The sequence below is a fragment of the Panthera tigris genome, chromosome A2 (assembly GCF_018350195.1).
Source record: "Panthera tigris isolate Pti1 chromosome A2, P.tigris_Pti1_mat1.1, whole genome shotgun sequence".
Classification (NCBI taxonomy): Eukaryota; Metazoa; Chordata; class Mammalia; order Carnivora; family Felidae; genus Panthera; species Panthera tigris.
This window is the reverse complement of record NC_056661.1, coordinates 87,631,592-87,658,995: the sequence shown is the minus strand read 5'-3', so window position 1 is coordinate 87,658,995 and position 27,404 is coordinate 87,631,592. Positions and strand designations below refer to the sequence as shown.

At 35.8% G+C, this 27,404-nt stretch overlaps 1 protein-coding gene across 3 annotated transcripts in view; it reads left to right on the top strand.

The window, feature by feature from the left end:
• Window positions 1-27,404, top strand: part of SEMA3A (semaphorin 3A) — a 456,004-nt gene that overhangs the window by 168,140 nt on the left and 260,460 nt on the right. Inside the window, exons 3-4 of one of the 3 annotated variants that reach the window (XM_042965368.1) lie at window positions 1,299-1,382; window positions 20,563-20,639. The exons of 1 other annotated variant lie outside the window; for it this stretch is intronic. The gene's annotated coding sequence lies outside the window, so the exon portion shown is untranslated. The remainder of the gene's footprint in view (window positions 1-1,298; window positions 1,383-20,562; window positions 20,640-27,404) is intronic. One more of the 3 variants, XM_042965367.1, reaches the window with a different exon arrangement.

The window sequence follows — 27,404 nt, the reverse complement described above, 5'->3', positions numbered from 1 at the left end:
ACCTTTGGTGTTTTGTCTAAAAAGTAATCGCCATACCCAAGGTCATCTAGGTTTGCTCTTGTGTTATTTTCTAGGGGATTATACATTGCCTTTTACACTTAAGGCTCTGACCCATTTTCAGTTAATTTTTGTAAAGCAGGTAAATTCTGGTCTGAATTCCTTTGTGCATGTGGAAGTCAGGTTGATCCAGCCCCGCTTATTGAAAAGATAATCTTTTCTTCATTGTATTGCTTTGCGTCCTTTGTCAAAAGTCAGTTGACCATATGTAAGGAGGGCTATCTGTTCTATTTCATCCATCTGTTTGTCTGTTATTTTACCAATACCACACTGTCTTGATTATTGTAGCTTTTTTTTCAAGTTTATTTTTGTTTACTTTAAGAGAGAGAGAGAGAGCGCAAGCTGGGGAGGGGCAGAGAGAGAGAGAGAGAGTGATAGAGAGAATCCCAAGCAGGCTCTGTTCTGTCAGCACAGAGCCAAACAAGGACCTCAATCTCATGAACTGTGAGATCATGACCTGAGCCAAAGTCAAGAGTTGAACACTTAACCAACTAAGTCACCCAGGAGCCCCTTGGTTACTATAGTTTTATAGTAAGACTTAAAATCAGGTAGTGTCAGGCCTCCATCTTAGTTATTCTCCTTCAATATTGTGTTAGCTTTTCTGGGTCTTTTGCCTCCCTATATAAACTTTAGAATCAGTTTTATATCTGCAAAATAAGTTGCTGGGATTTTGATTGGGATTCCATTGAATTTGTAGATCCACTGACATCCTGACAATATTGAGTCTACTTCTCCATGAATATAGAATATCTCTTCACTTATTTAGTTCTTCTTTGATTTCATTCATCAGAGTTTTGTAGTTTTTCTCAGATATTGTACGAACTTCACTAGATTTATATCTAAGTATTTCATTTCACTTGGTGCTAAATGATATTGTGTTTAATTTCAAATTCCACTTGTTCATTGGTATAAAGGAAAAAGATTGACTTTTGTTTCTTAATCTTGTATCCTGCAACTTTGCTATAACTTTTTAGTTCCAGGAGTTTTCTTGTTGATTTTTTTGGATTTTCTATATAGATAAAACTTTGAATTTCTCACCACTAAGTATGATGTTCACTGTAATTTTTTTCTACAAATTCTTTATTACATTGAAGAAGTTCCCCACTGTTCCTAATTTACTGAAAGCTTTTTGTTTTGTTTTGTTTTGTTTTGTTTTTGTCTTTTATCATGAATGGATGTTGGATTTTGGCAAAGGCTTATTTTGCATCTATGGACACAATCATGTTGTTTTTCTTCTTTAGCCTGTTTATGTGATGGATTACATTGATTGATTTTTGAATGTTGAATCAGCCTTGCGTACCTGGAGTAATTTTCACTGGATTGTGGTATGTAATTTATTTTATACCTTGTTGGATTTGATTTGCTATTATTTTGTTGAAGATTTTTGCATCTATGAATATTATTTACTTGTAATTTTTTGTCTAGTTTGGTATTAAGGAAATGCTGGACTCATAGGATGACTTAGGAAGTATTCCTTCTGCTTGTATCCTGTGAAAGAGATTATAGAAAACTGGTATAATTTCTTCCTTAAAAGTTTAATAGAATTCATGATGGAATCCATTTGGGCCTGGTGCTTTCTGTTTTAGAAAGTTATTAGTTATTGATTAAATTTCTTTAACATGGCCCTTTCACACAGTACATTTCTTGTGTGATCTTTGGTAAATTATACCTTTCGAGGAATTGTCTCATTTCATCTAGGTTTTAAAATGTGTGGGCATAAAGTTGTTCATGGTATTCCTTTAGTATCTTTTTAATGTCCGTAAGATCTATAGAATAGATTCAATTTTAGTCTATTATTAGTTGTAGCTGTGCAATGACTTTTGGACTGAAATGAGAAAAGGGGAAGGAAAAAAAAAAGAAATAAAATAATTAAAAAGTTTTGTTTTGCTAATTTCTTTCAAGACTTTATCATCATCTCCAAATAGTCATTGACTTTTAACTGTAGAAAGATGTAATTTTTCCAATCCCCTCATTTTACACATGAAATAATTGAGGTAGAAGGCAATGATACTACCTGACAAAGCAGCATGCTTATGTGAATGTAAATCTATACATTTTACCCACAACGTGAAGGCAATCTAAGGCTTTGCCTACCAAACATTATTTTACATTCAGTTACTAAAAAGGAAATAAAATGACTAAGACTTAACCAGTTAGATTTCATATTTATTGAAGCATTACTACAAACTGGGCACTATTTCATGATTTGAATCTTTCAATCTTTTCAACAAAAACATGCAGTAGTAATTAAAAACCATGTTACTAATGAGAAGATCAGTTTTCAAGAAGATTAAATTAATTGCTGAAAGTCTAATACGATCATCAAGTACGGCTCAAATTTTGCTGAATTGATTTTAAATCTGCTGAGCTTGACAGTACATTGCTACATAAGATATTTATAACAGAAAGAGGGCTAGAGTGAACCATGCCAAACGGCAGTGAAATTAAAATAATCATTGATTTTTAAAATTAGATTGGGGCACCTGGGTGGCTCAGTCGGTTAAGCATCCGACTTTGGCTCAGGTCATGATCTCGCAGTTTGTGAGTTTGAGCACCTCCCCCCCCCCCCCCCCTTCGGGCTCTGTGCTGACAGCTCAGAGCCTGGAGCCTGCTTCTGATTCTGTGCCTCCTTCTCTCTCTGTGCCTCCCCCACTTGTGGTCTGTCTCTCTCTATCAAAAATAAATAAATCTAAAAAAAATTCAGTTACATTAGATTGTGGAAGTGACTGATGTTTAAAAATCTTACCATCTTACTTGTGAAATAATGAATCCACTCAAAAATTTGTTTCCTAATTACCTATTGTATACTGGAAATTGTGCTTTCAATGGAAAACAAGATTATTAAATCATACCATCAAACAATTAATAATTTGTATTTGGAAAAACATACAGTTAATACAGTATATATTAAACATAACATTAGGGAATGCGTATGTGAAATACATGGAAAACACTGTAGAAATATAGCTTTAATGAGCCAGCAAGTACTTTCAAAAAATAAAGAGAGAGAGAGAGAGAGAGAGAGAGTAATGTAAGAGATTAGAGGAATTTTCCTCTTTGAAATAAGAAAAGTTAGAGATAATATGTTCAGTGAAGCCAGGCCATATCTATTATTTTCTCTCATTACTTACTAGTGTTGCCTGATTCACTGTAGACATCCAATGCTGAATAAACAAGTAAATGAAAGAAGAGGTTGTGAGCGAATGCTAAATCACATCATATAGCTGAGACTTTGGGCATGGAATGGGGAGTGGCAAAAGACAAATCTGGAAATATTAATGAAGCATTGAATGTTTTCACTATTACTTTACATGATCAGGACTTAGTTTTGTGATCTTGAGCTACAGCATCCAATGGAAATATGATGTGAACTACACAAATAATTTAAAATTTTCTAGTATTCATATTAAAAATTATGAATATATGTATACTCTACATTAAAAACCACTGATACATGGGGCGTCTGGGTGGCTCAGTCAGTTGAGCGTCTGACTTCAGCTCAGGTCATGGTCTCTTGGTTCGTGGGTTCGAGCCCCACGTCGGGCTGTTTGAGGACAGCTCAGAGCCTGGAGCCTGCTTCGGATTCTGTGTCTCCCTCTCTCTCTGACCCTCCCCCGTTCATGCTCTGTCACTCTCTGTCTCAAAAATAAATAAACATTTAAAAAAAATTTTTAAAACCCACTGATACACAATTAGGGCCAAAATTGTTATTTCTTATCATCAGTGTTAAAATTATTAATGAACCTGGGCACCTGGGTGGGCTCAGTTGGTTAAGCATCTGACTTCAGCTCAGGTCATGATCTCGTGGTTTGTGAGTTCCAGCCCCATGTTGGGCTATATGCTGACAGCTCAGAGCCTGGAGCCTGCTTGAAATTCTGTGTCTCCCTCTCTCTCTCTCTGCCTCTCTCTGACTCACACTCAGTTCTCTCTCTCTCTCTCTCTCTCTCTCTTTCTCTCTCAAAAAATAAATAAACATTAAAAACATTGTTAATGAATTAGTTCACATTCTTTTTTATACTGCCTTTGAAATCTGGTATTTATTTTACATTTCAGAATAACATAGTCATTCTCAACTTAGATTAGCTCCATTTCAAATGCTCAATAGTCACATGTGCCTAGTGGATACTGTATTAAACAGAGTCTAGGTCTAGGGGTCTTGCTACTTAAAGTGTGGTCCTTAGACCAGCAACACTTGGGAAGCTGGTAGAAATATAGAATCCTCGGCCACAGTCCAGATCAACTAAATCAAAATCTGTATTTTCCCAAGAACTTCAGATAGTTGTATGCACATGACAGTTGATGAAGCACTGTTCTAGATTACCAGCTTTAATGTAGGTATGTGCATCCCAAGCAGTACAGAAGATACGTGCTATTGGAATTCAGAAAGATTGGAACTATTATTCATAGTAGTTTTCTCCTAAAACTACAAAGTAGGGGCACCTGGATGGCTCGGTCAGTTAAGCATCTGACTCATGATTTCAGCTCAGGTCATGATCTCACCGTCATGAGACTGATCACTGCATTGGGCTTTGCACTGACAGTGTGAAGCCTGCTTGGGATTCTCTCTTCCTTTCTCTCTCCCTCCCCCCACTTGTGCCTGCTCAGGTGTTCCCTCTCCCTCTCTCTCTCTCTCTGTCTCTCTGTGTCTCAAAATAAATAAATAAACAAAAAAAAACCCTATAAAGTAAATAAAACTTTACCTATATGTTAAATTTTATTCACACTGGCATTTTTATTTTGTCCAAATGTCAGATTGTCTCATGTTATTAATATCTGGTACCTTGAGGTAAGAATTAAAGTTCCACAAAGGGGAACAAACATACAGTAAATGTCCCTGGTAGGTAGGTTTATGGATTTTATTATTTATTATGTTTCCTAGCAATAATTAAACTAACAAAGTGGAGACTATAAAATATTTTTTTTGTAAATACAAGAACACAAAGCAAAATAAAAAGTAGCAGAGATAACCATTTTAATTCTTACAGAAAATCTTCTTTAGTCTCAATTATAAGCAAAAGAAAAATTATGATGATATAATCAGACTTACTAAACAGTAAGGTGAAACCTGTAAGATCAAAATATCTACTTGAAATATAGATTAATATTCTTATAGTTAATGGTGAATTTAGCCCCTAGTGTATATTGTGCTTTGAGATATTACCTGATAATAGTATAAAGCCTGTATGATTAGTAAGACATTCGAAATATTTTTAATTTAATCTTCTTTGTTAGATATTTCCTCCATTCAGCTTTGCCTTGGGGAGTTCCAATTTGCAACAGTTGTCTCAATATAATTATTGATAGCAGCCCCTTTGTTCTAAAAAGAGACACTGTTTGGAAAAGAAATCATTTGGTCACCCTGTTTATCACGTGAACTTAACATTTGTCTTTTGGGTGTTTTATAGTATATGTAATGTATAAGTACAGTACATGTACATGATTTTAAAATGAATGACCATATATTCTTGTAAAAAAGGGTTTTTTTGTTATGTTAGAGATTGCACAGTGAAGACCTGACTTGTGAAAAACTGGAATGTTTCCCAGGTTCACTCTTAGCCCCGTGCTTAATTATTCCCGGCAGCCCCTTTCAGGCCAGGAATATGTGTTCCCTCTCAGACTGATGCAAAGTGACAGTCTAAGCAGAACTGTGTATTTTTCTCTCCGCTCTCTCCTCTCTCTGCTCCCTAATTGTGGGAAGAGGGGGAAATAATTGTTAGGAATTTCTGAGGCCTTTCCTGCACAGCACATTGTTTACTGACCGAAGGAAAAGCAGAATCAACGGGAGGAAGCCACTTAACCGAGCTGAGTAAGAGTGTCCTGTAAAGCCTTGAAGGCAAATTTGCCAACTGTAAAGTGGATCATCCACTTCCGTTCACCTGGGAGAAGTTAAAGGTACTCTGGAAATGGAAATACTTAGGTTGTAAGCCGAAAAATTAAAATTAAGGCGAAAAATTAAAATTGAAATGGTTAAAAATGGGTCCCCCCCTCTAAATTAAGAGATGTTCATAGAATCTCTGAAATCCTTTTTGAGTTCTAAGCGTCTGTATTAAGGAAATAAAACTTATACAGTTGTACTTTTCCATTTCATGTATATATATACTGTTACTTTTTACTTAAATGAAAGTGAACTAGGATTAACAGACTTTGGGGAATGAGTGATGAAATGTGTGTGACCCACAGAATGAGACAGGTAAGGCACTTGGGAGGGGTCAACCGAACCAGCAATTGAATGCCCCTCCTATGTGGAAACCAAAGAAACGGAAGCTTTTCTGTCACACATGACTCTCCATGGCAGAGAAAAAGGTGTGAGGCAGGACACATTGCCTATCAAATATAGCAGGCGTTTGGCAGGGAATGCCATTGAAACTTTAAATCGCACGTGTGTCTTTTCTACTTAGGGAGGTCCAGTCCTATGCAATTGCTCCCTTTTTTTGCACCAGATTTTGGTATTTTTCACATAATGATGGGGGCAAGTTTTCTCAAAGTGTGTTCTTTGGAATACTAATTTTTCCAATATGCTGGGGAGAAAAGATAGCACTTTCAAGTAAATGGAAGAAAACCTTCACGCTTTATTACTGTCCTAAAATTCACACTGCACATTCACATACTTAATGGTCTTAGAACTTCTTGCAGTAGCCAAATTGGTTGCTTAACTTTCTTTATTTCATCATTACTGAAGCAGATTAAATTTCAGAAACTTTACCGTGAGTAACATCTGATTAGTATTCCAGGAAACTGGTATACCACAGAAAATGTTTGGAAATTACCAGGATGGAGGAATATTGCTGGTATACCACTATTTTTAGGATGCTGTTGGCCTTGATATGAATACCTAAGTTTAAAGAAAAGATACATATTAGGTAGTATTACAAAAGCATTTTCTTTAATTTTAGTTGAATATCAATTTCCCTTGCTCAGTTAATTGAGCCTTCCTCTGTCTAAAATAGCAGTGTTGTTTTCATTCCTATACCAATGCATTGGCAAAAGCCTGGTTAACAAAGAACCTGACAAATAATATTGTGATATTCTCAGATATGAAACCTGTGGTTTTATCAAGGCTAGGATACATGGATATAGATACATATCTATCTATCTATCTATCTATCTATCTATCTATCTTTCTTTCTCTCTATATATGCATATATATCTACATATATATATGAATTTTAGCCATAGTGAATATTTATGAAATGGATAGACATACCCTCAGAGGTATAGTGTTGAAAACCAACATTGTTGCCATTTGGATGATATAATATACTGTCAGAAAATAACTGCATTTACATCTCAGCTCAGGATTATTATTTATTTCTTAAGGTGAAACAAAAAGCTGAGCTAGAAAAACAGAAAATTCCCTAAAGAATTTCTTGTTGGTGCCTAGGGACCAAATAGTATAAGTTTTCCAGATGCTCAGAGATAATGGTGTAATCTGACCTGCCTGTACTATGGTTAACTTGGTGGAAGTGTGGGAAAATATCTTTCAGCACTGGACTTTGTAATCTAGTCTCATTTACAATCGATATGAGTGATACAGCTTGAAGAATAAAAGAAAGCCAATAAGTAGTATTGGTGAAGGAAAATGATATTTAAAAATGTCCCAAGATGTTATTACCAATACGATTTTATTCTCTTGCCTACTTCCTCAAACCAAGTGATTTTAGCCAAAGTCACTTAACCTATTTGAAGTGAATAATAAATATAGTTACTCCATTACTTTTATTTCTCAGCTGACTCTAGTATTAATTACTAATAATGATGGATACAAAAAGCCCATTATATATGATAATAATAAGTGATTACAAATAGTTGGGTTAACAAACTAGTAAAGTGACACACATCTAAAAGAATTATGTCTTTAATTGTCTCCCCCCAAAATATTTTGGATTCCATAAAATCAACAACAGGTGCGTGTGAAATTATCATGCATATGTCTTGTTTCTTTTCATAAGTTCTAATTTTTCTTTGGCTGTTGGTTTTTTGTGTGACCAGTTGCAATGGCCCTACCGACATAAACTATGCTATCGCTTTACCAAGCTAATTAAAGTTTGTTTTGTTTTAGTTATTTTATTCATAAATTCCATCAATTATCCACGCTGTGACAGCCAAGGTGCCGAGAACTCTGGGTTTATCTTTCAACAGGACAGACGTAGTACCTGCCTTAAAGAAGGTTATAAATTGGTGAGAAAGACAATGACAAACAAACAGACTAAGTAATCACATTTAGTAATTAAAGGGAGTACTGAGGTATAACATATTATTACCTCACATCAAGGACAAAGGTTGCACTATGAGAAGCATGTTATTGTAATAATAATATTTGCATCTTTGGTGGTGTATGTTCCTGAATTTCTGAGGATGATCTTTCTGGCTGGATTTCAGTGTGACATAACCTTTGAAGAATGTTGACAGTTTTGAGCCCACTCCACCAGGCCCTCCTGTTTCTTCCATGATTAAGGATAAAGGTGAGGGTCATGGTTGTAAAATAAAGGACAGTCAGTGGCTTGTGTAAGTTTGTTTATGATTATGTTGGAAGTATCTGCCCAAGTACCAGAATTACCTGGTCATTTGGCGAAATGAGTTTCTAATAATACTCAAAAACCAGATAAAGTGCCTTTAGGAGGTGGACGATCTGCTTTTTCCTTTATTCACATTGATGTTTCTTTGGTGAATGTGATCATCCACAAGTTTTAATTCTGACCAGGGTTGAAACTGCTGAACCACTTTTGCTTTGTGGGTCCACTATTTTAGTGGCTTCAAATGGGTGTGCATCTGTGTCTTTGAAATCACTGCACTTCAGAGGAGGTAACTAAAAAGTAAACAGAGAGAGAAAGAGAAAAAGGAGAGAAGAAACCAGAATGAGATTAGGAAGAAAGATGGTATTGTCTACAACATGTAGTCCGTATGTGTGTCTTACAAAAGACTATGTCTTAATGATTCTTCAGTTTATCCCATTATTGCATATTGCCTCAGAAGTGTGAGTGATAGAATCAGAGAAATTCGGTCCTAGTAATATGACAAAAGCAGCCTATTCACCAAGTGAAGCAGCCTACCTCAGGGATTAAGAGAACTAACCTACCTGAAAGTTCCATTTTGTAGAAATGGGTGTGTTGCTAGAGCTTGTGACACACAATTTCTGTCTATAGATTGTGCTTATGTTTTAAAAATGTTATAATATTTGTCTATTTTGAGAGAGAGAGAGTGCACGCAAGTGGGGGAGGAGCAGAGAGTGAGAGAGAGAGAGAGACAGACAGACAGAGAGAGAGAGAGAGAGAGAGAGAGAGAGAATCCCAAGCGAGCTCCATGCTGTCAGTGCAGAACTTGACTTGGGGCTCAATCCCATGAACCGTGAGATCATGACCTGAGCCAAAATCGAGTTATACACTTAACCAACTGAGCCACCCAGGTGGGACTAAATTGTGCTTCTTTTTAATTAATTTTTTAAAAACGTTAAAATTTGTAGCTGTTTTTCTTTTATTCCTTTCTTCTCAAAAAAAAAAAAAAAGCCAATCAAACAAACAAACAAACAAAAACCGCAATCCTAATGTGTCCCTGAGATTTACCAATCAGGAAAGCAAATCAAATCAATACAAGATGGATGTACATAAGAATAAAAAAATAAAAATTTAAATTTAAAAATTTTAAAAAGGATTGTGACCTGAGCCAATGAATAGCAAACTAGATCCTAAAGAACTGAGCCCTTCAAACTTGCTGGGACTAACTGGAGGGGTGGGGGGCGGTGCGGGATTTAGTTCTCAGTTTTGTCATCTTCTCTTAGTTCACTCTCCCCTTGCTTCCACTCTTACAGCAGGTCAAATAAAGGTCTGGATGTGGTATACCCCGCAGAGGGTCTGTAAGGCACACAGCTGTTTGTATTTGGTACACAGGTGTTTCAGTCTTTATTTTCCATCATGCCAAGAGCAGATTTTTAATGGAAAATAATTCACAAAATTTTCTGTACCTGGTTCACAGAATTAAGCCCACCCAGGTTGAAAAGGAAAACAAGGCTCAGTGCCACCTCAACTGTTGTAACCGACCAGACAAGCAGGTAAATCATTTGAGAAGATTTCCAAGCTTAATCCTTTGAAAATTGATCTTACCTCAGGGGGATACCAAATCATATTCTCCATCTAAATGTCCCCACTTTAAGCTATGCTTGCTCAACAAGTTTTGTAGGAGAGAAAAATATTTTTTGCCTTGAACCAATGTGAATTCATCGTAAAGAAAATGCTTTATCCTTATTTTCAGCAGTTAAATGAAGCTTCTTTCAAAAAGTTACTTTCTATTATAAAATAATTACTATAATCTGTTCATATATTCTGTGGAATATGCACAGAATCGTGCATATTTCTAAAGACACTAACGTCAGTATTTTAGCCAAAAGTAATTTCTGCCACAGAGTCAAACCGCAATGAAATATCAAACGACCAACTTTTTTGAAAGGAAGTAATATACTACATGGATAGTTGCTTATGCAAACTTAAATAATCATAGTAAATAATAATAATAATAATATAATGTTTCTTTCATTACCTTTATTTTAGGCTAACATGGAACATGTTACAGAGGCAAATGTTTGACTTGCAAGATAGGTGACCCCGATTTTAATCTGTGCTCTGCCATCAATTAGCTGTTTTTTTTTTTTAATATAATTCCCTTAACCTCTCTTGATTTAAATTCAATTATCCTTAAAATTGGAGAGTTTGACTATATTATCTCCTAGGTCCCTAGAAGCTGTAAAATCTCTTTGATGCTAAAAGGCCAACCTCACATAATTCCCATCTCCATCAGTACATATGCTTCTATCTGGCCCAGTTTTGATCAGGGTTTATATGAACTAATGACATGAATATCGTGTCCATGATAAACTACTTCAAATCTATATTTCACTTCTTAGGTTTTTATGAACATACATTTTTAAAGTTATGTATCAAATAATTAGTATTTTAACTCCAACAATTAAACCAAATCAGATATAATAGGAACAGAGTGGTTCTAGTTCTATGGGATAATAAAGATTGCTAAATAATCTGGCATGTGTGTATATGTATGTGTGTGTGTGTGTGTGTGTGTGTATATATATATATACGTATATATATATACATATATATATACGTATATATGTATACACGTATACGTGTATATATATATATATATAGAGAGAGAGAGAGGCATATATGTATGTGTGTATATATATGTGTGTATATATATGTATGTATGTATATGTGTGTGTGTTTGTGTATATATATATATTTTTTTAATTTTTTTTGCCAGTTGACAATTTTAGGCTATTTATTGATCCAGGATGCCAGAAGGAGGGAGAATTTCCAAAGAGAGAGAGAATGGGTGTGGAGGGAAGCAAAGAGAAGGGAAGGGGAGGGGGAGGGAGGAAAGGGGAGGGGAGGGGAGGAGAGGGAAGGGGAAGAGGAAGAGGAAGAGGAAGAGGAAGAGGAAGGGAAAGAGAAAGGGAAAGGGAAGGGAAGGGAAGGGAAGAGAAGGGAAGGGAAGGGAACGGAAGGGAAAGAAAGGGAAAGGAAAGCAAAGGAAAGGAAAGGAAAGGAAAGGAAAGGAAAGGAAAGGAAAGGAAAGGAAAGGAGCAAACAACAGTGAGAGTAAGAAAAGCCTTCTACTAGTTGTGCAGAAAGGTTCATTTCATTCACAGGAGGAGTCACTCTGAGGTTGCTCAATGATCAGCCATATGTGTGAGTAGCAAATTAGAACCATTCGTTTTCCTTGAGGTGGCACTGCAATTCTCGAGAGTAGTGTGGATACACTGATGGGTCATAATTAGTTGGAGGTGAATTTCAAGTAATTTGATATTTGTTAAAGGAGCAAACTTTGCAAATGATTTTCTTTAAAGTAAATCAGAACACATTTAGGTTAAGCCTATAATAATAACCCTTTTGCTTCTATTCTGACATTCTGTCTTGAGCAGAAAGAAAAAGTAGAGTAATAGAGGGCTGTAAATTGTTCACAACTCTGATAGTGCGTGCCTGTCTAGCTGAGAAAGTCAAGGAAACCCTTTGGATGAAAATTGCATAAACTGAACTCAAGTTAGCCTAAGGAAAAAGGTAAAATACTGGGCAGGGCAAGGATAAAGGTTTGCTTCAAATTTTACTGAAGCAGGTACTCAGTTATTCCACTGAGTCTTCCTCTCTCATTTGTACCCGAAACCTTTCCGTGCTTCATTTACTTACTGCAGACCTTGTGTTACAGGACCATTCCATTTCAAACTGGAGATGACAGGGCAAATGTCACAATACACGTACACGTACACATGCATGCCATATATGTATATGTGTACATGTGCTGAGATTTTCTTTACACATACTACATAGAATATGTGCCATATACATATTATATACATATTAAAATGTATTATATGTTGTATTAATATGTGTGCATATGCATTTATGTATTTATATATGTATACATATATACATATTTACATATATGTATATGCATATGTATATATGTATATATATATGTACTCCTGGGGAAGGACTGTGTTTCACTCAGATAGTATAGTATTTTGGTACTTCCACCTTAACGATAAATCATCACGGCCATCAGGAACTGATGCCATATCCAGAGGACTAAATTACAATGACATACAGCTTCACCAGAATACACTGGGTGTTAATACGGAAGGAGTGTGTAAAAGCAGTGGTTCTCTGCTGAGTTGCAGGAATAAAAGTTTTTACAGCTAATTAATTTGATTATTCCCTTCAAAAATATTTGGAAAACAGAAACAGAGGAATAGAGTTACAGAGCCACCATTTCCATTTTTATAGCTGTTGGCCTCGTTCAATTTACATACAGTTTGCTTATTTATTGCTATAAAAGAATCAAACAGGTTATAAACAAAAAATAGAAATTAATACACCAATCAGGCTGTTAACTGTGAGACATATAAACAAGCACTAAATATTATTTAAAAGTGGAAAAAGGGTTTTCTGTCCTAAAATTACAACTTGGCATTTCATAGCTGTGACTAAAAAATAAGACTGATTTAATTTGGTTAATTAGTCTTCGTGTAATTGACTATGTGTGTGTTAAGGAATATTTGGTGATTTTATTAAATATTTTAGACATTTAAATGACCACTGAGTCACTTTTATTTTAGCTTTTACTTCCATGCTGTTTTGTACAGACCTAGTCCTAAAGCTAAAGATCATCTTGTTAATGGTGACATTATAATGTCTTTATTTTTATTAGGAATAACAAATAACAGTACATTTGTTTTTAAGCATAGGTCTACCTACGTGGAAAGACCTAGAAGAAAATTCCATTTTTAAAGACTCAGGAACTATTGCTTAAAATAATATATACAAGGGGCACCTGGATAGCTTAGATGGTTAAGCATCCGACTTCGGCTCAGGTCATGATCTCGCGGTCCATGGGTTCCAGCCCCACATCAGGCTCTGTGCTGATAGCTCGGAGCCTGGAGCCTGCTTCAGATTTTGTGTCTCCCTCTCTCTCTGCACCATACCCACTCGCACTCGCTCGCACTCTCTCTCTCTCTCAAAAATAAATAAACATTAAAAATTAAAATAATAATATATACAATTTTTTGGCATAAGTACAGGATTGTTTATTGCCATCTTCTGACAAATTTACTCAGTGTTAGATAAAATACTAGGTTCTGAGAATTTTAAAAATCTGTATAGTGATCCTTACCCTTAAGAAGTTGATACTCTCACAGTTGTGTGTGCGTGTGCGCATATGTAGGAAAGTTGAATAAAGACTACAGAGTGTGAAAAGATATTTTAAAATATTATATGCAATAATGTGTAAGTATTTTAAAACTTGCCATCATACCTTTGCCAAAATTGGTGAAATTCACTTGACAGGCATTTTTACCCAATATATTGAAAATTAATTAAGGAGTATGAAATGACTTTCATAGATTTGACTATATTTCACTTATAATCTTTGTTATTTCTATGTGTATGATAAACAACCTGCAACTGTGATTTGATAGACACATCAGTGATTAGGTAATGCTTATATTTAAGGTTGTAAATATTCTCAATAAGCTCTTATATAGAATATTCACATCCTTTCTGAACCATTCTAGCAAGTCCTGTGGTGACCAAACTTCAGCTAATTCATCATTCCTATTTTCTCACTCACCAGCTAAAGCAATTTCCTTCCATTTGTGTGCCAGTTGGCCCTTCAAGTTTCGTTTCAATTATGTTTTTAATTTTTTTGAGTTGTATTTGGCTTCCCATATCATTGCAATTTTAGGTAGTACCTCTATCTCACTCCGTGACTCATAAGTCATTTTGTTTTCATTCCTTTCTTCTTAACTCAAAAATGTGAATTCCCCAAATTTGCCAAAGGATAATGATTTCATATTCCATAGTTACAAGCTCACACCAAAGTTGTTTAATTTTAAAGTCACTTTCTCATATACATTTTCACCTACACTGTGTAATATGCCGAAATGGTCTCTTGTTTTCCCTGTTACTGCAGTACTACTGGAAAGTTTTCTAAAAACACGACTTTGACCAATTCAAAAATGTTCAGTGGGCCCTCATTTCTTACTAAATTATGTTATAATTCCTGTTCTAACATTCAAGAACAAGCATTCCTGCTGAGATCCTAATAATTTTCTAGCAATATTTTTATTGTTTATATATAGCCTGTATATATCAATTATATCTCCTGAGCATTAAAATGTACCCTGAGCTTCATCCAAGCAAGATTGCTTGCTCACAAGGAAGCAAAGTGGCTGGAGTTTGGGGCAGAGAGGAAATCAGAGAGATGGCAGGGATGAGATTGTCACTGGCTTAGTCTACTATGGTACGCTGAGTAGTGCAGACAGAGCTATGTGAAGGGAGGTTTTCAGATAGTTGGACAGGTGTGGTGACATGATGGAACATAAATATTTAGTTCTGGTTCATTCAAAATATTTGTTAACAAAATAGTATAGCCCTCTGAATACCCAAAGAAAAGAGCAGAACATAGTTACAATTCTGAGATTTGGTTCAGAGATCTTTCTCTTGTATTCACAGTACAAGAATCATAAGCTAGAGTAAAAGCAGTAGCTCAGAGAATACGCACAGGAGCTTCGGAAACAAATAAATATGATTAGATGTGATTATAAACTTAGCTTTGTTGTTTGCTAGCCTTGACACCTGGGGTAGTTCTTTAATTTTTTAAGCCCTAAAGTTTTGAAAATTTCAGGGGCACCTGGCTGCCTCAGTGGGTAGAAAATGTGACTCTTGCTCTCAGGCTTGTGAGTTCAAACCCCACATTGGGTGTGGAGCCTACTTTAAAATAAATACTTTTTCAAAATTAATAAATAAATACATGTATAAATAAATAAATAAATAAATAAATAAATAAATAACTTTTGAAAACTTCAAGACAAAACTCAAGTAGAAATCTTGAACTACAACATAGAGTTCTCTGGGCTTGGAAATGGGTTCAGGCATCAGCAGAACCTTCAGTTGCTAGGAAAGTGGGCAAGTAGGCTGATGACTAGGGTAGGAACTCAAAATAGAGGCCACATGAAAATTGAGACAGATGATTGGACAATTTCAACTCATAAGAATCTAGAAGCAAACTAGCCAACATTAACCTAATATGACCCAGGACAACTTACCAGAGACAGTGACTTGGTATCTAAATTTCCGCTGAAGATCAAGACATTGATCCAGAAGACTGAGTGTGCCCTGGCCCAAGGCAGCCTCAAGCAGTCTAAAGAGGGACTCCCAAACCCTCTCCCCTCCAAATTAAAAACTGGATTTTGGTTTTTTAGGCATGATTGTGGCTCATTCTCATGATGAATAGTGCTCTGGGGTACTAGAATCCTGCATGGTTATGAGGAGCATCTCAGATCTGTGTACATGAATGCATTTTATCTGAACCACATAGATCCACAATTGGGGTAGAAACCTAATGAAAATACGTTATCTTAATATATCTGGTATCCCTGAATTTATTGCTGTTACAGGAGCCAGAACAAAACCACAGGAGTAATTTTTCTTATAGAATTTTGGCTCTTCTACTGCTATCCTTAGCCAGAAGCACAATGCCTGAGTATTCAGGAGAAATAAAAAGAACAGGGGAAAAAGTTATCTACATTGTTGTAGGCCCCCCAAGTAGTTTGCTTCAGGTTACTATTTATTTTTTCTCAAATATTTACATTCTCTCATAACACATTCTGGAATCATCACGTTATATTGTATAAAGTATTTCATCTTTGTGAAGAGCTGAGAAAATATTTATAAACTTGTATTGGCAGGAATACAGACTAATGAAGATGTAAAATATTCATTATCTGGTTAAAATAAAAATACAGACTGAATTAATACAAGAAAAAGGAAGAATAACATAATGTCATAAACAGTAGTGGGGAATCCATCATCCATGTCTATCTTTTGTGGAAAGACTCATTTTGTGATGCTGACTCATTTATAATTTGTTTACAACTTTAATTGAAAGGGAAATTAACTTATGCTATGTTTTACTTTTGACAGTTTCAGGTATGCCAAAAGAGATTTTTATTTCCATTTTCAAATGTCAGCACTAACACTCTAAAGAAGAAGTTCACTAATGGTTGGAACAATTTATATTGGGATGCATTTTTCCTTTTAGGGCAAGAGTCATTATTATGATTATCCTATGTATCTAATATGCACTCTCTTTTTAATGAGTACTGGAAGGATATAGGATAAATATCCTGCTTCCAAATACTGTAAAACCTGATGCAGGAAATAATGAGTTTGACCATCATTTGTAGAGATAAGTATTAAAGGCAGTGTGTGTGTGTATGTGTGTGTGTGTGTGTGTGTGTGTAAAGAGCAAGCATTAATAGCAAATGCTTATATAGCATTGACAATGTGCCAGATGTTATAAATGCTTTAAACATATAAACTAATTTAATCCTTACAACAAGCTATGTGTTAGATACTTTTATTGAACGCATTTCATAGACACACAGGGACATATAATATAAGATGTTCCAATAAAGGAAATGCAAAGTCCGGCTAAGAAAAAGGCACCACATGTCCTGTTGCCAACATTAAAATTATAGGCCCTACAAGATTGGTTTGTTGTAGTTCTGAGGCAAGCACTCCTGACCTTGTGTTCTGTGCTACCTACCGTATTAACAAGTGGGAGTGATTGGGACAGCCAGACTGTGAATTCTCCTGCCTGCATGTACATGGTTTAGGTCCACAAGATTACATAAGAGTACAGAATCTATCACATATCCGTATAATGAAATATATTTTAGAATTGGGGGATATCCTAAAGAAATTGAGTCAGTGAAAAAATATATTATACAACAGCTAATAAAAAGGGAAGATACTGTTAGTAAATGAAAAAGTTCCATTTGCTAAAGAATGTGATTGCCATTATTTATTTTTAATTATGCAAAATTAAAAAAAAAACATTTTTAATGTTTGTTTATTTTCGAGAGAAAGAGAGACAGAGTGCAAGTCGGGGAGGGGCAGAGAGAGAGGGAGACAAAGAATCCGAAGCAGGCTACAGGCTCTGAGCTGTCAGCGCAGAGCCCCAAGTGGGGCTCCGGCTCATGAGCCATGAGATCATGACCTGAGCCAAAGTCAGATGCTTAACCGATGAAGCCACCCAGGTGCCCCTAATTATGCCAAATTTTAAAAGACCTATAAATATACGATTTATACCCAGCATTAAAGCTTCTTAAAGGCAACTCCTTCAACTTCCTCTGCAAATAAACTGCATTTTATCCTTTCCACAGATCATCTATGAATTGTCTATTCTGTCTGTAAGTTTGAATCTGAATAAGCCCCAGCAGTTTCTATAAGCTCTTAGTCTGTACTTTGTGAAATAGTCGTCTGACCTGTAATGCTGATGGAACATGAGTAGAAAAAAATTATTTAGATGTTTGCCATACATTGAGTCAGTCTACCCAGGATTGGCGAATTAAAAACTGATTTAGGTTGAAATGTTTCTCCTGATTGCATTTGTAAAAAAGTTGTCTTATCACCCATATCGATAGTTAAATTTATAGATACAGCTATAGTTATGGATATGGATATAGATTTCCCTAGCTCTTCCTGTAAAGTAATTTAGTGCAAAAAAAAAAAATCCACACTACCATCATTTTAAAAGTTGCATATGTTTCACTGAATATATACAGTAGTATGATTATATATTGAAAATATAGTAATCCTGAAAAGTGTAATTATGTTAAAGCTATACTTGATATGATTTCTCAATTGACATAGAACAATAATGTGATCAAGTAGCATTCAATTTAGTAGCATTAAAATTACTCTAGTGAAAGTTTACAAAATTCTCCAAGGAGGGTCAAACGTACATAACTTTGCTTTCATAAATGCTCTTGGTTCAAAGGATCTTGCATATCTGTTAAAAGAAGATCTTCTCTGTCAAAAGAAGATAACATTATTCACTTTAATGAATGTGAGGATTATAATTATAAATAATATTGGGTTATTATTATTATTGAGAAAGTTATGTTTTATTTATCTTGCTTATCCATGAAACTCATAAAGGTACGCTAGGCTACGGGCACCTGGGTGGCTCAGTTGGTTAAGCGTCCAGCTTCGACTCAGGTCATGATCTCACTGCTAGTGAGTTTGAGTGGGCTCTCTGCTGACAGCTCAGAGCCTGGTGCCTGCTTCAGATTCTGTCTCCGCATCTCTGTGCACACACCCCACCCCTCCCCCATCCCCTGCTCATGCTCGCTCTCTCTCTCTCTCTCTCAAATATAAAACAAAACGTAAAAGATTTAAAAAAAAAACTATGCAAGGCTTAAAAGTTTTAGTCATTCTCATATTGCATTTTATTCATTTATCCATTCATTTGTTCACCAAATATGTATTTATTGACTACCAACTAAATGTTACTCACCATTCTATCTGTTGTAGGTGTAATGAAGTATAGAAAATGTCTGAAAAGAATTTAGGCAGATGATCACGTAGAGCATCAAGAACTCTTGCTATGTGTTGTATCCTCAGTGGGCTTTGCTCTAGACCCCTTCCTCACCCCAGAAACAATGGGGTGCCTTGCCCTCCTTTTATGGTTTGTTATACTTCCAAGTGCTCTGCTTCCTTTTGACGGGGCTCATCTCCCACTTCTTCACTTACACCTTACTTTAATGCCTTCTCCTAACTAAATGTCCTCCTTTATGACATCTATATCTCCTCCTGAGCAACATTTGACCTGGGAAAGATAGCACTTCTTTCCCAGCACTGTAAATATTCCTGTTTTCTTTTCTAAAATAAATACCTAGGGTTTATTGCAGAAAAATTAAATAATACTTGTTTATTTTTATGCTCTTCTTTTTTTTTTCAGTAGCATATCCACATCACACTTTCCCCAATCCCCTCATCAGATCTTCCCCACCCCTCGCACCAACACATGCATGTACAAATGTATATATATATATATATATATATATATATATATATATATATATATCTTACATACTTTTGAGAGCTCAGTCTTGCACAGCTTTAGGGAACCAGTTTCTGTTTCCAGAATGATGGGGTGGAGTAGAAAATTTGGAGAATGGTTCTCATATCTTTGGTGGCAATTTGCCCTAAAGGTGATAGCCAAATTGAGGCCATAAGAAACAAACTCCATTTAAAAACTACACATTTACACAGGATCGATGCAAAAGCAGTATTCTACATAACCTCTCATCTGTAGTATAAATTGAGTGAAAAAGTTGTTAATCATCATTGATTGGTTAAGAATACAAAGAATACAATGTGGCTTTTGAATGTATAGGTGCTTTATTTTAGTGTGCTTGGGAAAACTAATTCATATGAAAATGAGTAACATACAGGTATCTCAGTATTGAAGTTGTTCAAACATCCTGGTCTCTAAAATACAAAATCATCCTAAGTTATTCGTTTTCTTTGCCAAAACTTTAGTTTCTTGGTCACAGAAACCAGTTTTGTGCAACAAGGGAAATATAACAGATGGCAAAGCCACAGCTCAGAAAAGAAAAAAAAAAATCATCCCTTCTGGTTTAGATAATCCCTGGAGTTTTGCTTTTAGAATAAGACTAGTTTCCTACAGCAATACCTTAAAAAGAAGAGTGAGGTTTTGTGGTTGGAATTTATGACTAGAAGTGAGGAATACTAGGTTGTAATTTTGGTTACATCATTTATTCATTGTCTCTTACAGTGGTAAAGTAGCACTGATTAATAAATAAATATTGACAGACTGTTTCTAGGACTCTGTGAAAAGCACACGAAGCGAATATTCATTGTCACCAGAAATATTTAAAATATTAGAATTCCAATATCAGATGGCAACATAAATGAAACATAGGAGAGACTTCTTTCTACCAGTCTGAATATATGGAAAATCATGCAGAAACTAAGAGTGATTGTCTCAGATTGTTTTTTTTTTTCAACAAGGTTGAGAGAATGGTATTGAAAAGGGTAGAATTATCTTCTCAAAATACAGTATATAAATCTTTCTTTGGATTAGTATGTCACAGTTTCTCTTTCCCTTCACTTTTACATGGTGGGGAAGAATTCCTCAGGAGTTCAGCAGAAACATCACTTTACAAAACATCCATCTATGAATACCCGTTGTCCACAGGAAGTGAGGTGAGTTTGATAAAATAGTCACAACTAAGCAAGGGCAGCCTCTGACCTTTGGAAATACAAGTTTTTGGAAATCAGAACACTGGCTTGAGAACCTGAAGTTCTCATGCGCCCACTGACCCCCAAGAAGGAACAACCTAAGTAAATGAAGTGCTGGATATAAATCTAGAAGGTGAAAGAGGGGGAACCAGTCACCATCTGATGCTGTGTCAGAAAGTGCTGCCAGAAGAAAGGTAGAGAAAGATTTGTCTTTGAAGACAAAGACTTGACCTCGGAGCTTAAAGGGAGAGGTTGTTCTCTCTCCTATCAGATAAATCATGAATATCTGCGCTGGCTTTGACGTTATCACAGAAAAGGTACAAACGTGAGAACTGAAATGCCATTCTATTTAATACATTTAAAATCGGACCAGAAATCTTTATCGTATTTTATCTGATTTTTATCCACATGTTTTTCTTTCATTGGTTTATTAAGTTATTTGGGTCATGACATTCATCCTGTTTAAACCATTTTCTTTACTTTTATGAATATAAACACACCAATTTTTGCTCCACTTAACCACCAGCAAAAATTAGTGTCGTTTATAAAATTTTGTTCTGAGTCTTTGTTGCTTTTCAGTTTCATTTATGGAGAGCCAATGCACACAGCACTGATGAATCAGATTAGGGAAAATCACAGCAGGCATTGTTTAGGATTACTGTTACAGAGCAGGTACACATTCTTGTTCCAAAACAAGGGATCTGAGCATTATGCCAATGCCTGTATGTTTATGCATCTTAATACTTTAAATGTTACCTGATTACATTGTATGAAATCCTAATTATATACCAAGGAAAATTAAAGGTAATAGAAGTCTATGTTTCAGAATGCATTATGGCCCCAGTTCCCTAATGTCCTGGGGGAAATATGTAAGTTTTAAAACAGGTAGCATGGTAAACTAGCTTTACAGTAGATTTGAACTGCAGATGGGTTACTTGTTACAAGTTCAAAGAACTCCAGTAGAGACTAAAATAAAATAAAAAAAATTAAAGTGCGCAGCCTGTTTTTGATGAGTGTTTGACATTTATTACTTCCTTTGGCTTTTTTTTTTTCCTTTAAAAAATGTTGTGTGATTTAGAAGGACCAAACCCTTGCTTGCTATGGAGTCAGAAATTAAGTTAGAAAATGATATTCCCTTGTCACCATTTGATTCATGGAAAATCATGGAGACACTGTCTTTCCCCAAATGATTTTTGACAGTTTTCTAAATCCCCCTTTCAACTATCTGAGCCGTCTAGGTCTGGAATACCTATGCCATGGGAAAACTCAGAGGGGAAAAAAGAAAAGCAAAAATGTAATCTATTACCATTAGATTTCATTTTTTTCCAGCATCTACTTCTTCACCAGCAATGAGAAAAGTTGTCAAATAGTCAAACTGGGAGAGGTCCTGCCTGGCCCAGCACAACTGAGCTTTTATCCAGGGAAAAAAGTCATTATAGGGTTCAGAATACTTTTTATTTATGTCTCATAAACAAGTTTAAAAATAACACCAAAAAAGGATGTTAACCATATGCCATCTCACAGTTTGTGACTAAAGGGGATAAAGTTACCAAACTTCCCTCAAGCCCTTTGAACTTGAGAGCCAGTGTGCATTTTCCATTCCATTGTACAATATGATAAACAGTAACCCCTTCATTGCTATTCTAGAGTGGGTGGTAGGCTCCCTTTGTTCAGCAAACTCACTATAACACATAATTTTTATTTCTGTAGCTAGTCAGAATACTTCAAACAGATGCTTATATTCACCAGGCTTTTGTTTTCCTTATTTGCCCTTTAAAAAAAAATATTTTAGATAAAATCATGATTGAAAAATCAGAGGTTAAAAAATGTGCAAAAGGATGCTTAGGTCTCAGAGCAGTGATCAATTATAAACAATTTTAATGGGGTTTTAAGAATATATTTCATCAGTAAAAATAGACAAGTTAAAGATAAATCATTACTTTCAGGTAAGAAGATAGTTTTTAGTATTACAAGACATATAAAGTAGCAACATTTACTGCCTTCATTTCATAAATTCATGTACCATTTATAGAGTTCTAAATACGGTAAAACAACATTCTTCAAGCTACCTTAACATGTCATTTCTCGTAAAAGGAAGAGAGTCACATTCATAGATTTTCTCTACATTTTGCATGTACCTAAGAAAAAAAGGGACTGCAAATGTGCAAAACCAACCAACCATACAAAGAATTAAGTTGGGACGTGATCCTGGTGACATCACATCACCATTGTCACCTCTGTCACCCACACCATGTTCTCAGAGCTCCATATGCTAAATGCATGTTGTACTTTATTCCTGTGCTTTGGGAAAGGATTCTAAATCTCTACATACTCAGTAAAGTTGAATAAAGAGTGATAGAAGCAAGATTGTTTCATCTGCCATCACAGCAAGAAGGACGTCAGTTTTAGAAGTCTTGCCTATTTTACCAGTTGACAATTGTTTAAAGGATCAGAAGACATCAGAACGTTGCAGAATGTTTCTGGTTTTATTTCTGGAAGTTATTTGGTACAAACTCTATGCATTATTATCAGTTCTCATTATAAGACTGATGATGACTGCGACCTCAGAATAAAATTATGGGAGTTTTACAATCAACGGAAATAATACAACAAGGACATAAGGGAGATCTTTCTTCATGGGATATCTGAAGTTTTCTAGGTTACACCAGAGAGAAGGGACAGAATAGACACCAGAGTTATTCACCAAAGACTGTAAATTTGAATACTTCTTTAGGTTTCAAGTTTCAACAGAGTTCTTGTGATGTAGCAGATGTGTTTCTGTGCATTTCTGGCTAAAATTCCACCATCTTTTGAGAGGGTCAAGGTTCACTGTTGAAGTGGAACCTGGCCATGAAGGAGTATTGCCTTTGAATGAAGGTAGCCATGGAAACCTTAGGTGGACACAGGACTAAGCTTTCCAAAATCTCACTTTTTAAAAAAAAGTTTATTTATTTATTTTGAGAGAGAGAGAGTGAGCAGGGGAAGGGCTGAGAGAGAGAGCAAGAGAGAGAATCCCAAGCAGGCTCCATGCTGTCAGCACAGAGCCCTATTTGGGACTCAAACTCATGAACCATGGGATCATGACCTGAGCCAAAACCAAGTCAGACACGTAACCAACTGAGACACCCAGACACACCCCCAAAATCTCTCTTCTTTATGCCTCAGTTTAGTCAGGTATAGTGTGGAAGTAAAAGAATAGTAGCCTTACAGAGTAGTTGTGAAGGTGGTGGAGGTAATATATATGCAGATTTAAAAGAATGGCTGTATTATGATAAATCTTCAGAAATATTAATTGTTACTTCTATTTGCTATATTATTATTCACCTTTGAGCCATGGCCTGCTCATTCTAGGTCCTTAAAATTCCTAGGTCTACTTTCCATGATGATCTACTTTCAAGTGAAAGCTCTGGAGCCTCATCTTAATTCTATCTACTTTTCACCTTGACTTTATCTCCGGCAGACAAAAATAGCACTCAACAAGACACACATGCTTCATAGAAGAAGTACTTGTCAAATTTTACTTCATTAAAATGTGAAGAAGGCCATTAGAAATAATGCTGTCATGAACCTTTTATCAATCTTTTGGTACATGTGTGTAGGTCAAACATGTAGTCATGGTGGCATGCAAAAATAGGCAAAACTAACACATGATGATAAAAGCCAGATTTAGTAATTTTTACCTCTCTAGATGGGTGGGTAATGTCTGGCAGACAGCACAAGGCAAGCTGCTGGGATACTGGTAATCTTTTATATCTTGATCAGGTAATGATTACTTGTTATGTCCATTTTATAATGATTTGTCGACTGGCACTTAAAATAGGTACACTTTACAATTGTTAAACTAAAATAGAATTATTACAAAATGTTTAAAGAAAAGGTATCTAGAAAAAAGTAAGGATTTTCATGAAATACATACTGTTTAAAAATCTCATTGGAGGGGCGCCTGGGTGGCTCAGTCCGTTAAGCGTCCGACTTCAACTCAGGTCATGATCTCACGGTCTGTGAGTTCGAGCCCCGCGTCGGGCTCTGGGCCGATGGCTCAGAGCCTGGAGCCTGCTTCCGATTCTGTGACTCCCTCTCTCTGTGCCCCTCCCCCGTTCATGCTCTGTCTCTCTCTGTCTCAAAAATAAATAAACGTTAAAACAAATTTTTTTTAATAAATAAATGTTAAAAAAAATAAAAATAAAAAAAATAAAAATCTCATTGGAATATTAAGGGTCCTTGTCCTCTGCTTTAGGAAAGTCCCTAAGCCAGTGTACCTTAACTCGTAGGAGCAAGTCCTTATCATTTTAGGACATGCACTCAGTTCCATCTCCCTTCATTCTTTTTCCTAGTTAGTTTCAATGACTTTTAAATCATTTCCTGTTATTTACCGAAAATTTTAGCACCCGACTCAAGTTGTTTTTTTCCCCATCCAAATCCTACTGCTATCTTATGCAAATTCATTGTCTTTGTTTTTGCTCAGCTGACAACCTGCCCTCTCAGTTCCTTGGGCTCATCTCCATTTGTCTCGACCTCAGTGACTAAGTCCGATAGCCACATATGGGCCTTGTCATCACCATGAGGGGCTTGGAATAAAAGATTGAGACAACTAAATCTATCACAGCCTCCTTCCTTTGGGCACTCTCCTTCAGCGATTCCCAGTTGAGCAGTTCAGTTCTTTGTCTCATTCACACATCTGAATAACCTTATGGTTCTATTTTCTCAATAGTTGAGACACAGCCATATTTTTTTTTCATTTCTTTACAATCTTCCTTGTTTAGCTTACAATCCACTATCAGGATAACACCTCATTTCTCCAGGCCAGTTGAACTCCCCTGCATCTTTCTGCCAAAACCCAGTCTTGGAACGTTTGAACCTCCTGTCATCTCCACGCTTCCACCAGAACTGCTGGAGAAAACCAGAAAACAATCAGTGTAAGATCGCAACAGTACACTCTCGAGATGACCAGCACCCAGTCAGCCCTGATTCTGCCCTGTGGTTCTTCATTTCCCTCATCAAGTCTTTCTCCACTTCTCCCCAGCAGTCATATCAACGTATCTACCTTTCTTACTTGCAGCCTTTCCCTTTCCTCATCCGTGCCTCTCAGAGATCATTTAACTACTTACTGCACTGGAGAAAGTGATAGCCATCAAATCAGAAATACCCAACTTTCTGCCACTTGATGGGTAAATGTAAGAATCTCATCACTTGTAATTTTCTTATTCCCTCTCGGCACAGCAGCAAATGTGTTCTTCCTCCTCTTTCGACTTGTGACCTGGACCTCATTCTCTCTTTCCTTCTTGGAGCTCTCATTCTACCTTCTATCCCTTCAGTCCTTTAGCCTTGACCCTTAATTCTATACCAGACAAGTCTTACCATGATTTTACAATTGTCTTCCATCTAAAGCTTCCTTCTGCTCCACACTTCCCACTAGTTACCACTCTCTTCTTCCTTTCACAACTAAATATGTTCCTGTATGTAGATATCTATATATGCGAGTTTATATAAACACACATGATACCTATGTGTGCGATACATGCATTATATATCTATATCTAACTATAATGTGTAATATACATACACACATATATAATACATAGATTGTATACCTATACTTATTTTGCATACTTTTTTGTCTCTACAAAACTGACCTCATCAAAGTTGCAATAAGTGATATATCTAGGTCACTTAATCTACGAGACATTTTGCAACCCTTATCATAGATTTGGACTTTTTTGAACTTTCTCTCTGCTAAACTAGAAATTCTGTGAGGGCTGGGGCTAGATTTGTCTTGCTACTTTTGAGTCTCCAAATCCCACATAGTAGATGTTCAGTAAATATTTACTGCATAGTTTAATTAATGATATTAAAAGTTGTATAATACTCTTTACCAGACCTTGCATTTAGAAAATTATTAGCCTTTGTAGAAAGCATCTGTTACTTAAGCATGAAGGAAATATTTACTAAAGCTTTCAGAGCCAAGCTCATTCAACTTTATTTAAATTCACACTTATAGTATTTTAAAATAAATTGGTACATTTATATGATGCAATTTGTCTAAATGGGTAGGAGAGTAAAATAATCTTCCAATATAGCTTGATTCTTCATTGTATAACAGAGAGTTTTAGTGTTTCTATATCATCCTGAATTATTCTATAGGCGTGAATTTGTTTTACTAATTTATATGTATGGGAAATTTGGTTTTCATAAAAGATATTCTTTTTTTTTTAATTTTTTAATGTTTACTTACTTTTGAAATAGAGAGAGAGTCCTAGCAGGGGAGAAGCAGAGAGAGAGGGAGATACAGAATCCAAAGCAGGCTCCAGGCTCTGAGCTGTCAGCACAGAGCCTGATGTGGGGCTCAAACCCACAAACTGTGAGATCATGACCTAAGCCAAAGTCAGTTGCTTAACCAACTGAGGCACCCAGGTGCCCCAAAAGATAAATATTCTTAAGAAAAGGAAATATCATAGGTAAGCAATAGTTTTCTGAGGGTTCATCAGTTATGATGAGACTTTTCAACAATGAGTCTTATGTGTGAAGGCCATTTTGTTGTATATGCTACCACAGACTCAATATTACATCTGGGAGAAAAATGCCCTCATTCCTCCCATGATAATTCTGTGTTTGCCTTCATATAGAGGGCAGTATTTTCCTATTTGTGTGTGAATGATTCTCCCATCTTTTATCTTTCATAACTGATTACCAGTCCTAACTCCCCATGGCTGACTATTAAATTATGTGATA